The sequence below is a fragment of the Cibotium barometz genome, chromosome 11 (assembly GCF_041138505.1).
Source record: "Cibotium barometz isolate CiBa-2024 chromosome 11, ASM4113850v1, whole genome shotgun sequence".
Lineage (NCBI taxonomy): Eukaryota > Viridiplantae > Streptophyta > Polypodiopsida > Cyatheales > Cibotiaceae > Cibotium > Cibotium barometz.
In genome coordinates, this window is record NC_141056.1 from 45,600,827 (window position 1) to 45,609,647 (window position 8,821).

Here is an 8,821-nt window from a genome sequence, read left to right on the forward strand (position 1 = left end):
TGTTTTGTTTTCATAGCCATTGGAAACACCACAGCTTTTACTCCAAACATACCCTTTTGTCACCTTCTAGAGCGGATCGACATCATACGTGGATATACTATAGAAGATGATTCATCGATAACAGATGAAGAGTTTATTAATCGACTCCATTACCTTAGAACCAGATTAACCCCTGAGAAAATGATAATAGCTGACCATACCTACATCATTAGAAGAATGTAAATATTGTTCGACTTCTTGTATTCATTTCTCTTGTTATTTTATAACTTTTTTTTGAAGTTGGTATCTCTTTATCACCATAGCAAATTGTTTCTCTATTCTCCATAATTTTAATCTTCATAGAAAAATATGCTTGTAGTATTTGTGTCCTTTTTAATAATGTATCTTGTAGCAGAACTAGTCGACACGTACATTATAACCTAGTAAATAATTCTTCCAATATTTCTATGTAAGTTTTATCTTTCTGACAGTGATTCAAACACCTTCCAAGTAAGTTTCTCATTTCTATCCTTACAATAATGATCACGCTTAAATATTTATGCATAGAATTTCAAACCATATTACTATAAGTTTTATTTCTTATAAATTCATAATTTAATATAACCCTAGTTACGTTTGGAAGAATAATTATATTTCGATCCATTTGCATTGCTTTCTCATTTTTCTCAATATAGAACATCATGGCAATCGAATATATGTAAGGTACGATCCTCTTACACCTAATTCAACCTTATGATGGCTACATTCATATTTATTATTCAAGTTTATTTTAACTTCAAATGAAAATTAAGCTTTCATCATCTAGACTTGTTTAATTAATCAAGATTATTAGAATTGTTACTAGTCATTCATATTTAATTTTCGCTTAAGCTCTTGAGAAATCAAATTTATCCACTCTTCATTTATAATTTCACATGCTTTCAAACAACTTTTCAACTCAAGGTTATTATTTCCTATCCATAATCAATTTATCTGTTATAATGTTAAGCTTCTCGTGAACTTTGTTTAAAAACTCGCCTCTTTGAGTGTCAAAATCATTTTGATAGATAATTTCAATGACACCAATGATGGAGGTATGTATATATACACTTCCTTTTATACCAATTTTTCATAAGTATTTCTATAATATTTTTCCAACCTAAAAACCTAATTAATAAACCATAGATTCAACATTAAGATTAGTTCAAGTTCATTAACTTAAATAAAATTTCTAGATAGAGAAAATTTGTGTCAGAATTTAAGTCTCAGAGGGAGCTGGCCACTCCGCCTAAAACTTCTATTCTGAAGGAAGTGATGTATGGAATTAATCTGGTGGTATGGGACATTAGATTGGTTTCATATACTTACTCTAGACACATTTATGTCTTCTATCTTTTACCATCCTATATGCATATATGTGCAACGTGCCTATGTGGTATGGGACACTTAGACTCGTCTTACATACATTCATTTGATTGGTTCATTGCATATGCATTATGTGTAGATCTAGTCTACCACACCAATCATCATGAAGCCATCCTCTCATGCGTTTATGCAACTATATATCGGAGATGCCCGTATATGGCATGCTTGTGGGCCTCCACTGTTTCTTTCAATTGGTTCTCGAGTTACTTACGCCTGGTAAACATGTGTGTGGCTGTTATTTGAATACTTGTGGGTTGTCTATATCTCAAGACAAAGTTGGGATTAATTGATGTGTTCAATTAATTGTTTAACTAATGTGGACAGTGTCTGAGTATAGCCAATGAAAAGTGAAAGGGTATCGATTGAGGTGTCCCACTGCATGAGATGTGTGAGGGTATCAATTGACGTGTCACACTATATGAGGGTACCAATTGAGGTGTCGTATGGCTAGTGGATTGAGCGGTGGTGTGAAGATGATGATCATTTTTGTTTTGTGAATCATGTATTAGACTTTTTATGCATGTTATTTTTTATTTGATAATCAGTGAGATGATCACCAATTTAGGTGTCGCACGAGTTTTCTTGTTGGTATCCCATATCCATAAGAACCTCTGAGCCATGCCTTTGTGCCTTTGAACCATGTTCAGACCTCTGAGTTTACCTTACAAGTTATGACATCAATACCTACAGCATAATCTTATTCTCTCGATAATTTTCTTACACAACGGAGGACACTTGCTTCCCCAAATGGGAGGACTGTTTACAGGTATGTATTTTATCATATTTTTGATAAATTAATAATCATCCAAAAATATACTTAATTTAATTTGTGCACGATTCAGCTAAATGGAATGTGCAAATGTGCATAAGATTATTATATGTGCAAATGTGCACAAAGTTATTTTATGTAACAAGGCCCATTAGCAATTATATTTGGGTAAAGGTTTTTATATGTACAAACCTTAGGGAGACTTCATATGGTTAATAATATTTAAAGCAATACCAAAATTGGGGAAAAGAAAGCCCAATTTGTACGCACATCTATTCTTAGCTCCTTGGGCTATTTTTATGAATAAAATTCTCTAAATACTCAAGTCGTGGAAGTGGAGCTACACATTTGAGGGGGAAGATTGCACCCAATCTTTTCTTCTGTGTGGTATTCACTATCCTTTACTCCTTTTACTCTTGATGGTGATGTTATTTTATTTCTCTTGCCTTGTGTTATGCTATTTTATCTGGTTTTTTAAATTAATTCAAGTCTTTGTTTCAATTATGATATTATTTGTGAGTTTTTTAAAATTAATTTCTTCAAGAAGTACAAAAGGGCCTCGTGACATTTCATGGGGACAATGTTCTTTTGTTTGGGAAGATGAAAGGTGGAACATCATATGCAGATTACTTAATTGTAAATTGGAGGATGTTATATGGTTGGAGGATTTTGGTGGCTTTAAAATCTAATGTATCTAAGAGAAGGGTTATAGGTGATTGGACCCTAAAGAGATTCATCTCGAACTTAAAGAAATGGGAGGGGTTAAGGGTTCCCTTTCATGAAAGGGTGGCCATTTGTAATGTTGTCTTAAATGCTTACATCATGTTTCTATGCCTAGTGCTTAACTTTGGCAAAACTCAAGAAAAGTATGGGGCCTGTAATAAGGGACTTTGTATGGAGAAATAGGTGTAGTAGCAGGAGAGTGGTAGCTTTGCTTACGTGGGACAAAGTGAGTATGCCAAAGAGTGAAGGAGGCATTGGTATCCTATATCTACCATTCGGTAAAATTTGGACTCTCATTTTTGTCCCTTAAGGATTTCCACACCTCCTCTCTCTAGAAAAATGGGCTCATGGTGAATTTTTTGCAAATCAAATGAATAGTTGGCGATTATTGCACATTTGGAATATATTTATCGAGACCTTTCCAATGATATATATCATGATGGGAAATTTTGATTATTCAAGAAGTCCCCACATTGGTGAAGACATGGCATGTTACATGCCACGTCATCACATTGTCTAGACTTTTGTGGCTTTTATTATGAACCCCCTGGGAACCAGACCAGTTTGGAAGATCTAGTCAAGTGGAGAGGTCCTAGAGAAGCAATCTCCTAAGGGCTGCAGTTCTGAAGCCATGATGATTGCCTGTATGCAGATAGGATATCACATTTCATGGGGACACTATTCTTTTGTTTGGGAAGATGAAAGGTGGGACCTCATGTGCAAATTACCTAAATTTTGTAAATTGGAGGATCTTTATATGGTTGATGATTCTGCTGGCTTTAAAATCTAATGTATCTATTGGCATTTGTCCCATGTGTAGGTCATCACTTGTGTTTTGGGAATGCCTAGCAATTAGGGGTACTTGGTCCAAAATGTCTAAATGGATAGAGAAGAGCTTGGGTATGCAAACATGTTGAGGGGATTGGATCTTGGGTAAATGGTCAATTAGTAATGAATATATTGGTCTGGTTTTTAATATCATCAGAGCTTGCATCTTGATGGAAATCTGGTCTAGCAGGAATGCAATTGTATTTATGAAGGCAGTATGTACAGGCTTGCAAGAGTAAGACTTGATGCATAAGTGTGTTACATGTGCTGGTCGGTGTGTAATGTGAATAAAATAAGATGTTCTGAGCTCGATATGGTGATTCAAAACTTGCAAACGAATATGATCTGAATTTTGCCTCAGAGTTTGGTGAGCTTCAAACATACTAGGAATAAACCCCTAACTTTGGTTTGTATGGTGCAAGTGAGATTTTGGGAAGGGAAGAAAAGGCCTCCCAAGTTTGGACCAAAAACTCTAAGGTGGTACCGTACTAAAGAAACACAAGTTGATCGTACATTTGTCGCCCTCGTAGAAAACCAGGTGCGAACCAGACCCACTATTAAAGTTTGGTCCAAGAAAGGGGGAATGCTGGAAAAACAGTCCCCTGGAGGATACAGAAGCTATGATGGAGGCTAGAATACTTTTGGAGCATCAGATATCGTGGGAACAATCCTGCTTTTTCATGGAAGAAGAGAGATGGGAATTTTTTTGTAAAATTCTGAATGAAGTTGAGAAGGAGTAGTAAATATGGACACTGGAGCCCTGATTTGGTTGTATTGCAATTTTTGAACAGTTTCAGTTAATATATATAATTATTATTGATCTTAAAAAAGGAAAAAAACTAATGTATCTAAGAGAAGGATTGTAAGAGAACTTTTTGTAAAGGGCTGTCTTTATTAATATTAATATATATAATTACTTGTTCCCAAGAATAAAAGAAAGAAAGAAACTAGTATTTAATAAAATTATTTCCAAACAACTAGGTCAAATTAAGGAGACGTCTTGGCGTTGGCCTGTCTTCTAGTCAAGAATCTACACATCAATGTTTGTTGTCCTTTTTCAACATTGACAAAAAAGTTTCAACCGGTTTCTTTCAATCAAAATAAGCGTATTTTTTCAATGTCGCCGGCCACCTCGCCTTCTACGATGGGCGCCGCATACTTCACTGCTCCCTGCTGGTCTTTCACCTCGTTGGGGTGTAATGTGAATAAAATAAGATGTTCTGAGCTGGATATGGTGATTCAGAACCTGCAAACGAATATGATCTGAATTTTGCCTCAGAGTTTGGTGAGCTTCAAACATACTAGGAATAAACCCCTAACTTTGGTCTGTATGGTGCAGGTGAGATTTTGGGAAGGGAAGAAAAGGCCTCCCAAATTTGGACCAAAAACTCTAAGGTGGTACCGTAAAGAAAAACAAGTTGATCGTACATTTGTCGTCCTTGTAGAAAACCAGATACGAACCAGACCCACTATTAAAGTTTGGTCCAAGAAAGGGGGAATGCTGGAAAAACAGTCCCTGGAGGATGCACTACAGAAGCTATGATGGAGGCCAGAATACTTTTGGAGCATCAAGAAGAGAGATGGGAATTTTTGTGTAAAATTCTGAATGAAGTTGAGAAGGAGTAGTAAATATGGACACTGTAGCCCTGATTTGGTTGTATTTGTAGTTTTTGAACAGTTTCAGTTAATATATATAACTATTATTGATCTTAAAAAAGGAAAAAAACTAAGAGAAGGATTGTAAGAGAACTTTTTGTAAAGGGCTGTCTTTATTAATATTAATATATATAATTACTTGTTCCCAAGAAAAAGAAAGAAAGAAACTAGTATTTAATAAAATTATTTACAAACAACTAGGTCAAATTAAGGAGACGTCTTGGCATTGGCCTGTCTTCTAGTCAAGAATCCACACATCAATGTTTGTTGTCCTTTTTTCAACAACAAAAAAGTTTCAACCGCAATCAAAATAAGCTAGGAGCGTATTTTTTCAATGTCGCCGGCCACCTCGCCTTCTCCGATGGGCGCCGCATGCTTCACTGCTCCCTGCTGGTTTTACACAATCAGCAATCTATATAAATGCATTAGATCTCCTCTGAATTTCGCAAGCCTTCTCTGCTTGAGCGTCGATTAGCACTTAATTACGTCGTTAATTACCATGACCACCATCTTCTCCAGCCAACGTCTAGCTGTGCCGGAGAGTGCACAGAAGATGACGGATCACGAGAAACGCCATCTTGTGCAGAAATTATCCCAGATGGCCGTGCCGGAGGTGCCCCAGGAGTTCTTGGTCCCCCATGAGCAGCGGCCTCATCCCGCCCAAAGAAACACGGGCCTCCTTCCCTTCGTGGATATGGCCGGCCTTCATGGAGACTCGGAAGCGGACACCCTGAAAGAGATCGCCAAAGCCTGCGAGGAGTGGGGCTTCTTCCAAGTAGGTTAATTACATTAACGTGCCTGCGCTAGCTAGCTTTTAAGATTAGATAATAATGAAGAGGAGATAAAAGCGTATAGCTGATGTGGTCTGTACTGTTTGCTGCTGTGCTGCAGGTGGTTAACCATGGCATACCCGCGAGGGTTATTGAAGGGACCAGACAGGCAGCCAGGCAGTTCTTTGAGCTCCCCATGGACGACAAGGAAGGTTACTCTGTGAAGGATCAGAGCACTGAAGGCTTGCGCGGATATGGCCACACTAACTTCTTCCAAGGAGCCGCAAATGACTGGATGGACTCCCTCTTTGGCTACCTGGCTCCCCCCTCATTGAAGAAACTCGACATGTGGCCTTCCCAACCCGAAGGATTAAGGTCCAACCCCTTTCTCTCTCTCTCTCTCTCACTCACTCACTCACTCACTCACTCACGCTCTCACTCACTCACTCAGTCTCACACACACACACAGTCTCTCTCTTAGAGAGTACACACATACACCCCCCCCTTACACACGGACACACACACACTTTTTTTTCCATTATATCACATGGCCCAACACCACTTTGTGATGTGACCACTCTAGGGGCATGGTGGATTCCTACAGCACCGAGCTACAGAACCTTTTCAAAAGTTTGCTCGCCGCATTGTCCAAAAGCCTTGGTATGAAGGATGACCATCTAGAGAAGGCTTTTCAACATTACAACTTGTTCTTCCGAGCAAACTACTACCCTCCTTGCCCTCAACCTGACCTTGTTCTTGGGACACATGGACACAAGGACCATGGATGCATGACGGTTCTACTACAAGACAAAGATATGGATGGACTTCAAGTGTGCAAGGATGGCCAATGGTTCTCAGTGGATCCCATACCCAACGCATTAGTCATCAATATTGGTGATCAATTACAGGTAAAGTCCTCCAGCCCTAAGTTAACCAGTTTGTAAGAGCCACATCATTAACACACTTAAAACCACCAAACTTGTGCCATATTGTTGTCTTTAAAAAAAAGGTTTTATAAATATTTAGTGATACCCAAAGATCATGTCTAATAGATGTAGCTAGTAGGGGGTCCTCATCCTACAAGGTTAATTCCTTGCTACACTCTAATAGATGTAGCTAGTAGGGGGTCCTCATCCTACTAGGTGAATTTCTTGCTACACTCTAGTGAACAACTTTTGCCATGCTTCTCTTTTCTAAAAGATGAATTCCTTTTACTACTAGGCTACACACTAGTGAACACCTTGTGCCATGCTTCTCTTTTGTAAAACTGTAAATTTAGGATATCATCTTGATATATATATTGACTCTTTTTTATTTTTTGATTATAGATGCTAACCAATGGCAAGCACAAAAGCGCATTACACCGTGGTGTGGTGAGCAATAATTAAACTATAATGACCCTTGTTGCACACTTGGATCCTCCAGAGAAGGTTGTAACAACACACTAAGTGGCACATTATAGTTAAATATCATATTTAGCTAGAGATTGAGACACTTTAATTTGAAGCATAATTGTCCTTAGACATATATTGCATGGATCACCCCTAAAGAAGGTGGTAGCAACCCTTAGACGTATAATCAAATATCATATATAGATAGAGACTTGAGACACTTTAATATGTTCTTGGACATATATATCACACTTCATGCTTAATGATATTGATATTTTATGTGCATGTCACTAATAGCATGAATAGCTTTTCTACTTAAGGAGAAAAGCTCGTAAAAGAGAATTAATGGTAAGAGCTTTAATAGTGGCCATAATTTGATTAACTATGTCATAAACGTATGATCTTGTATGAATGGATTTGATGGATTAAGAATATGTACATGCTTTCATCTTGCACTCTTTATTATTACGAATATATACAAATAGGGACTCTTGTACCTCACGAGATTGAATAACTTTTCCTCTCTTCTTTGAAACCAAAATCGATTTCGATTTGTGCCCCCTCAAACCAAAAAATCAATTTAGGATACAATATGCATGGGATATTGTGCCTACTACTACTAGTACGATCATGACAATTTTTTCACAAAAAACATGAAGCATAGAAAACATGTTTCAACTTTCCATAACTATATATTTTTTTTACAAGACATTGTCAATTGTTCTAGTTTGCTTTTTTCATTCTCTAAATCTACTTTGTTTCACCTATATGTAGATGTGAGAAATACATAAATAATTGTTTGGTCTCCACCATAGTGACATACACCATTTAGGATCATCTAATGCTTATGACATTACTTCCTTCTTCTAGAGTTGATTTTTGTAGAAGGAATGCTCGAATAGATTTTGTAGAAGGAACACTCTAGTGGTTTTACTTAAACAGTATAAATGAAAATATAAAAATTAATATTTGAATATCTATTAAGCTAGTTTTACTGATCTAATATTAAGAGTCAACATTTTCATGATGGTTCTTTGTTCCTTTTAATAGGTGCACATGTAAAGCCCACCTATTCCTCACTAAATTCGACCCCTTATATCTAGTCTACCATTTCTATTATTATAATGTTAGTATGATCCTTGAAGGGAAAGCCCCTATCTTTATGCTTTTCAAGATGATAATTTAAGTTTAGGCATCTTTTGAAAGTGAGTGAATACAATAGTAGCACCCCCCTCCTCTCTCTCTCTCTCTCTCTCTCTCTCTCTCTCTCTCTCTCTTTC

General features: G+C 37.1%; 1 pseudogene; it reads left to right on the plus strand.

Moving 5' to 3' along the window:
- Positions 1 to 5,879: 5,879 nt before the first annotated feature.
- On the plus strand, positions 5,880 to 7,598 carry LOC147634232 (jasmonate-induced oxygenase 4-like; annotated as a pseudogene).
- The last annotated feature ends 1,223 nt before the right edge of the window (positions 7,599 to 8,821 follow it).